We start from the raw sequence: 8678 nt of genomic DNA on the forward strand, positions 1-8678 counted from the left end.
ATTCCTTTACTTCTATATGATTGATCAAGCTTCCAAAGATAGAAGCAGCTGAAAAAGGAGTAATAAAGTGGTGGTAGTATGCGGAATGGGAACACATTCGTGATACTAAGGTTGACGTGGTTATTAAAAGGTTATAGAACGCTAACGAGCAAAAGTATAACCGGTATAATATTAGGAACGGAAGGTAGTAGCGATTACGAACTGGAAAAGAAAGGGTATTAAGAAGCAAAAGCTATAATGTTAGAAGCTATAATGAGAGTCTGTGCAATAGACTTGAAAGAAATTGGAATGATCACTTAACACGGATTGAGTTTTCTTACGACAATAGATCATATGTCATTATCGAGGTGTCACCTTATGAGATCCTTGAGGGAAGATAATGTCGATCTCCCTTGTGTCAGGATGAAGTTGTAGAGCGCAAGATGCTCGGACCCGCAGTAGTCCAAAGGACCAGGGATATAATAGATCTAATCAGAGGACGGCTGGTAGTAACCCAAGATGGACATAAGAGGTATGCTGATTTGACTCAAAAAAGGACAAAGAGTATGAAATAGGGGGCCTAGTAATGTTATAGGTATCCCCTTGGAAACCCTTGAAAAGGATTGATGAGGTTCGGAAAGAAAGGAAAGCTAAGTCTACAATTTGTTGGACCCTTGGATATATTAAGACGTTTGGGAAGTTAGCATATGAGCTAGCCCTACCCCCGAACCTGTAGCAAGTTCATAACGTGTTCCACGTATCAATGTTAAGGAAGTGTAATTCGGATGCCAGACAAATAGGGGCATATGAGCGCATAGACATGCAACCAGACGTAACCTATATGGAGCAACCAGGAAGGGTATAGAGTAAAAAGGAACGAGTACTTAGGAGAAGGGTTATCAAACTAGTAAGAGTTTGATGGTAGAACCACAATGTGGGAAAATTTACTCGAGAGTTAGAAAGTGCAATGCTAAGAGAGTATCCCTATTCACTTTCTATCTGATTCCGGGACGGAATCCTTTTAAGGAGGGGAGACTGTAATAACCCCAATTTTTGGGAAATTTTTGAAACCCTTATGAATAGTGTTTTTGCTGAATGAGAAAACTTTTCATGCCACACTATGTAGGGGTTCTGATATGGATATTCTGAGATTTTATTAGTACTTTATATGGGATATAAGTGTATGTAAAGATCGTCAGAATCCAAATCCGAACACTTTGATTTTTCCCGGAAATACACTAGATACGGAAAGATTTGAGAAAAAGGTAACAGGATAAAAAGGATTTAAATTAAAGGATTATAGGAGAGGATCATAAAAAGGAATATAATATATTGAGAAAGGTTAAAGGAACCTAAGTAATAAGATCCCGGGTATGATCCCTCAAACGATAAACGAAAAGGAAAGTTAAGCGAACCGTATAACAGATCAGTGGTCATTAGGCAAACGATTAGGAAGTTAATCAAGGGGATTAGTGGGGATGATGTCATCCAGCCAATAAAAGAGGACAAGGAGGGGAGGATGACATCATGAGGATGACACAAGCATGACAAAAAAGGAAGGAGATGTGGTGACTTTTTAACCACACAAAATCAAGGGCAACTAGGTAATTTACTAAAACAAACACAAAAATCAAACCAACCAAGCCAAGCAAATCATTTTTCATCAAAATCAAAAAGAAACCAAGGCATTGTTCTTCATGCTCTCGGCCAAAACAGAACCAGAACACTAAAACTGTTGTATCTCCTTCATTTCTCACTCAAATATTGTGTTCTATAGCTCATTGGAAAGGTATTGAGATGGCCTACAACTCTTGTTCACAAGTCTCGTCCAAATAATCATGGTAAGACCCTCATTTTTACAGTTCTTTAAATCGGACTTTTAGAAACTTCAAAGCCTAACTTTGTGTTCTTGATTTCTTTGGAAAGATCAAGCTTGTAGGAGGCTCCCTAAGGCTTCCTAGCAACTTAACACCTCCCAAGGAAGGTATAAACTTCAAACCCTAGCCTTTACTTTATTTGTTAGTAAGTTTAATGGTTGGTGTTGTGAAATGAGAAGCATGGATTGTGATTATTAGTAGTTTGGTTTGATTTGGAAGTGTTTTGGTAATTGAAGCTTGATTATAGTTCATAGTTCTTGATTGTGGTTGTTTGAGTTGAAAAACTTGGAGATTATGGACTGATGTGGTATGGTTTAGGTGAAGTTTTGTTGTATTGATGGTTATGAGTTGGTTGGTGGTTAATTGGAGTAGTTTAAACATTGGTAATCGCGTAAACATAGCCGTCGTAACGTCCGATTTTCTTTAGACTGTTTTTGTGCATAACATTAGGACCCGAGAACCCCCTGCTAGATTATGACCACTGCCATGTTTAGGTAGCTCATGTTACGAGCTTCGTTTTGATATGTAGTTCGTTCGATTCCGATGCACGGTTTAGGAGAAACGACCGTTTCAAGTAACGGCGTTTCGCGAACGAAACTTTTCCCCTCACCTTACTTTGAAACATAGGTTAAAGACCAAAAAGGGTTAATTAATGCATGAAACATTTATGGTAAGTGTGTTAGGCAGTTGGTAAGACACTCGCGAAGGAATCGCCTTAAAACTCGTAAAGGTTAAATTATTAAAAATGGTGGAGCCGAGGGTACCCGAGTGACTTAAGCAAATCAGTAAGCGCAAAACAAGCGTTAGAGTCTAAGTTAGTTAAAGTATAGATTTACAAGTGACTTTGGTTTAATTCCAACTTACTTGTTGTTTATAGGTTACCAGACTCGTCCCGAGCCATTCGTAACCCCCAGTCGCTCAGGCAAGTTTTCTATCCGTTATACTGTTGTTGTGATGTATATATGTATATGCATTATCTTACGATAGATGCATGTTGGTTAATTAGCAAATGTTGCGATATATTGAAGCATGCTGATATGGTATATATATGCATGCCTGTTTCGTATTCTTGCCACATATATCTGTTGGTTCAGTTGATAATACCTATGCTAGAGAATAGCAGTAATTTGCATATACCCTTAGTATAGGGACCCAAAGGTGAAAACATTTTCTAAAATCGGGAGTCGAGGATCCGGAGTAGATTTTATATATATATATATATATATATGTTTATAGTTTTCAAAACTATTAATCGAATAAGGTTTATTCGATAACTTGATTTTATTAATGAATATTATTTCGAATATTCATTCGAGGGCTTATGACTCAGCTTATTTTATTTATTGAATATTTTTGAATATTCATTTGAGGATCTATGACTCCGATTATTTGCTGAGATTTGTTCTTTATTTTATTAAAGAATAAGGTGTAAATAATCAAACTTATTTTCGATTATTCAAATAAAGATATTACTTTCGTATAAGTATATCTTTGATTATTTGCTATTCATTTCAAGTATAAGTTTTAATACTTCTACTTCAATTATTTTATAAAGATTATTCTTTATGGGAATATTATTTAAATAATAATATTCAGACATTTTCTAAATATTCTGGGGACTGATTTACTTCATTAAATCAGCTTCACTCCAAACATTCTTAAAAATGTTTTGCGAGTCTTCAAAATGATTTTTTAAAAGTTAGAGCGGATCCCAAAACTCATTTTTTTAAGATCCTCCTTTCGAAGGGGATTTAAATACTCGCTCAAAACCTGAGGGATCCGGCTCTGTGGTGTGTTTTATATTCGCAACAAGGTTGCTGTTTTGATAAATGAATTGATTACTTACCCAACACTCGGGAAGTAAAATTCTTGGAACAAGTTAATCCATTAACAGGCATCGCCTGGGAAATATCGGTGAGTTCTCCTTTCCAAATAGATACGACTTCTTGGTGGAGCCGTATCAACAAGTTTCTACTTGGGGAAAGTGGGGACAAGCTTTATGTTTCAGAGTCATGGATTTCATCTGAACTAGGAGTGGCGTAAGTGGCCGAGTAGCGCCGGCCCAGCCTTATTATATTGGCCCAAATGGCCTGGAAGTTCCGCTAAGGCGGTCCATTCCTTAGGAGTTCAGTGTTCGGTTGACAAGTAAATCCGACAGGTTCTCCTCTACATGTAGAAAATGGTGGGGTTGTACTACTACGACTGATCATCGTAAGTGGTCTTCCTGGCGCGGCAAACTCCCGTAATGAGTTCATCATCCAATTGGATAATTTCTGCAACACTACCCAGAGCACTTCGATAGAAAGGCTACGGTTGGGCGATTGTTGAGTGTTGGCAGGGTCAAGTTTTCAAAATGATATTTACATCAAATGAAGTATCTCGTAACTTCATTTTATTTTGATAATATTTTAAAGATTTAATCTATTCAAATCTTGCCTTATAGTCTCATCTATGTGATGAACTTTTGAAGCTAATTATAACTTGAACGGTGGTAGTTCAAGTAGTATTTGGGAAAGATATAAGTATATTGGGGTATCTTGTAACTTCATCTTTTAAACTTATATCTAATTAATAATTATCTTATGAATGACAAAGATTTTCAGAAAAACATTGAGACAAGGTTAGATATATGAGATCACCTTGCAACGATATTTTTTTTATACAGTTATACACTGGGACTTTGTGTATATTGTGCATGGAAGAGGACTTCCAATATTTTGAAAAGTATATATGTATATATATATATACTGAATATTTTGCGACTTCATCGCATTAAGATATCAACTTGGTTCATTTCTTTTGACCAAGACTTTCATGAGTACTATGAGAAGGCTTATATATTGTTAATCATTATACATATTATTTTGGTGGGCTTGCTGCTCACCCTTGCTTTCTTCTTTCATCACACAACATCAGATATACAAGATGAACCGGACCAAGCTCCCGATTCGCAAGAGGTTAGGAGACGTTCCGCAGTTTTCTAGAAGCACTGATGCCGCCATAGCTGAGGTAGGAACTACCAATAGGCTAGGCTTTCAACTTTTGATGTATCAGATTATGTATATTTATGAATTGTAATAATGGCAAAGAAATGTAAATTTATTCAGAAACCTGTTTAAGGTGTATTGGCATATAATTGTGGAATAAAACGACTTGTGATTATTTTTGGATATTCATCTCTGAGACTATAACTTGTGGTGTGTGTGTTTATTGTGGGGTCACAGTACATAGTAGTTGATTATTTATTAAGATTGGGTGTTGTTAAGGGAAATGGAACTCGTGACAACCCGGATCCCCGACCCCGGATTTGGGGGTGTTACAATAGTCATGCCCGTAGGCATATGTAAATGAAATGATCCTACAGCTTCAGCAGCAACTCTTGCTCCATTTCCCATCCGTAGAATCACCTCCTCTTCTTCAAGAGTCCTACTTCTCCTTAGTCCCTGCAACGAATTACAAATATGAGAACCACAGGCGGTATCTAATACCCAAGTAGAAATTTGATTTAGTGACATATTAACTTCGATCATGAACATACCTGAATCAGAAGCGGTAGTCTCACTACCCTTCTTCTTCTTCAATTCTGCAAGGTAAACCTTGCAGTTCCTCTTCCAGTGCCCCACCTTGTTATAGTGAAAGCAAACAGCTTTGCTCTTGGGGTCTTCAGCTTTTGGTGGAACCGGCTTTTTCTCACCTAGTTTCTTCTTCTTGGAAGGGTTCTTCTTCCTTTTCTTAGGATTGGAACCTTCACCAATTAGAAGAACAGAACTCTTCTTAGGGGAAAATTCGATTCCGCAGTCTTCAACATGTTGTGGAGTTCAGGCAGGCTGACATCCAGCTTATTCATGTGAAAGTTCACAACAAACTGCGAGAACGAACCCGAAAGTGATTGCAAGACCAAGTCTTGGCACAGCTCCCCATCCATGGAAAAACCAAGTTGTCCAAGACGTTCAATCAAATTGATCATCTTAAGTACATGGTCATTCACAGATGATCCCTCAGACATCCTATAACTGAACAACTCCTTCCATATCTCATATCGAGCTGTCCTCCCTGCCACATCATACAACTCTTGTAGATGCATATGGATAGTGTGAGCATCCATATGCTCATGTTGCTTTTGTAGCTCAATGTTCATGTAAGCTAGCATGATGCATTGAGCAACATTTGCATCATCTATCCACTTACGATACACAACATGTTCATCATCATGTGCATCGCTAGCAGGTTCAGTAGGCTTAGGTGAGTCAAGCACATATTCCAGCTTCTCAACCCTGAGAACAATTCTCAGGTTTCGAAGCCAGTCAGCAAAATTAGGACCAGTCAACTTGTGAGCATCTAGTATGCTCTGGAGTGATAGTGCAGAAGACATAACGTATATAGTAAATCTGTAAATGATGAACATATAACAACACTTAGCAAATATTCAATTTCATTTCAAAACACTGTATGAATCGGGTCTTTATTCATAAGTGGCTCCCACTAGTTTATCTAATTTATACAACTTCTAAGTGAAAATTAAGCATTCATAATGCTAGTGGGAATAGGGATCCTACATTCCATCACACAACCTCGGCTGTAGCACGAAACGTCATGTGATGTTCAATAGGCAGACAACTCTTGTCAATTATATCTTATGTTATTCCCTAATAAAACTTAGCTTCTTGAATAATTGAGTCACGGCTGCAGCACGACAGACTCAATATTCTAAGTCAAGTCTAATCCAACATTTCGTACAATTGAATCAGTCTCCAGCGGCCCACAGATGCAACCCGTAACGACCTTTAGATTCTAATTCAATGCACACATCTCTATGTAATAGACAAGTATTTCTTATTTCGAAATCAACGCCCTCGGCTGTAGCACGAAACGACAATGATTCAAAAATAAGAACTACTTTCTACCATGTTGGAAGGCTTTGACCGACACAAGCCCGTTGTGTCATTGGCCAATTACTACTTGATATTATTTAATTTTAGAGGGATTATATTATGTTACAATCATAATCATATTATAAAGAGATTATTCCTTTTAAATTAAATATTTCAAATCAATAATCGATAATCAGATGATTCCCAGATCGGGGGGAGCATTGTCAAGAGGCGTCACTTAATACCCCTTTCTTACAGATATAAATCTGCTATTGACAGAATCATCCTTTCTCTCAATATTGAAAATTCATATTTAATTACGTGTTTCATAAACACAAGAATCTCATGATTGTATTCATAATATTATTGTTAAGGCAAGAAACGATTCATATTCTAGATTTTCTAGAGCACGCCTTATATTGATTTAAGTTCACCTAAATCTATCATCGCATGGTAAAGATAGGCATATATCTCATATATAAAAATAAATAAACAAGTAAGCATGCAATCAATATCATGTCACATATTGATATAATGATGTATGAATTTATTATAGCATTTAAAAGCAATTAAAACAATTAAAACATGCTTTAAAACACTTTCAGGAATATAAACAATTCAAAACTTTTATATAAAAAATATTTGACCACTCCATTAGATCCGTCTCGGAAAAACAAATCCAACGATATATTGCATGCCCAAAACGGAGTTACGAAACTCCCAGAAAATCAAATTTAATGTGGATAGTCGGAATGTAACGCATTACATGAACGCGTTACAAGGGCTGTAACTCATTCCGGTAATGCGTTACAACCCATTTGAGCCTTTAATGCGTGTAACGCATTCCGTAAATGCATGACACTGTGTAACGCATTCACGGAATGCGCGACACCCCCCTCCCCAGAGACTGCGCTTCACGCGCTTAGCACAGCAGATGAGTTGAAATTTTTTATTTTTTTTAAACAGCCGCCGCCGTATACCATTGGAGGCCGTGCCTCCATCAATCAACATCAGTACTTTACTTTAACATTCAGCACAAACTTTAATACCAGCAGCATACAACATATATATATATACATAACAGTTTACATATATATATATATACATATTTAATTATGAATTTTAATTAAAACAACTTTAAAAAATCATAATATTTAATCTACACATCAAAAAATTATGAAACAAATACCCAGACGATCTACAACACTTGTAGAACCCAGATATACAGTCAAAACAATTTTGAGAAACAATTTCTAACCAATCATATTTAATCCATGATATAACTTGCAAAAATCATAATAAATTCATACAAGATCATAAAATTCTAAAATTTTTATCACAGATCTATATGCATACAACCTATGCTCTGATACCATTGTAGGATTTTATACATCATGGAAGCATGGTAAAATAATTTTCTTGCTATAAAATCTAAATAAAGGCATACAAATCGTGAATAAATCATATGGGATCGTTTCTAACCTTTAAAAGCGATCCAAGAATGACGAGCGGAGATCCCTAACAGCTGCTCCTCAAGTGTGAAACACTCCACCGATATCCACCAAGAGATCAATGTGATGGAGGAGGAAGGGGTGGGAGAATTAGGGTTTTCTTCACTTTTTAGGTTAAAGCAAAAATATGATTTATAATAGTATATTTATAGGCAAAATTTTCAGTTGAAAATTTTCCCATAAAATATTATTATTATTAACCCTTTATTCTTATTAACCAATTAACTAATAATTAAAACACCTTTTAATTATTAATCCTTTTTCTAAACACTTTAAAAATATTTCTATCACTGGATTTAATTTCAAAAAATTAAATTCTTAATTAATAATATTAAGAACTTTTTCTTAATTAATTTATAATTAATTAAATCTTATTTAATCAATTATTAAATTTTCTAATTAATTATTTATTTCACAAATAAATAATTACCAGCCATTAT

This window comes from Apium graveolens, chromosome 9 (genome assembly GCF_009905375.1).
Source record: "Apium graveolens cultivar Ventura chromosome 9, ASM990537v1, whole genome shotgun sequence".
NCBI lineage: Eukaryota > Viridiplantae > Streptophyta > Magnoliopsida > Apiales > Apiaceae > Apium > Apium graveolens.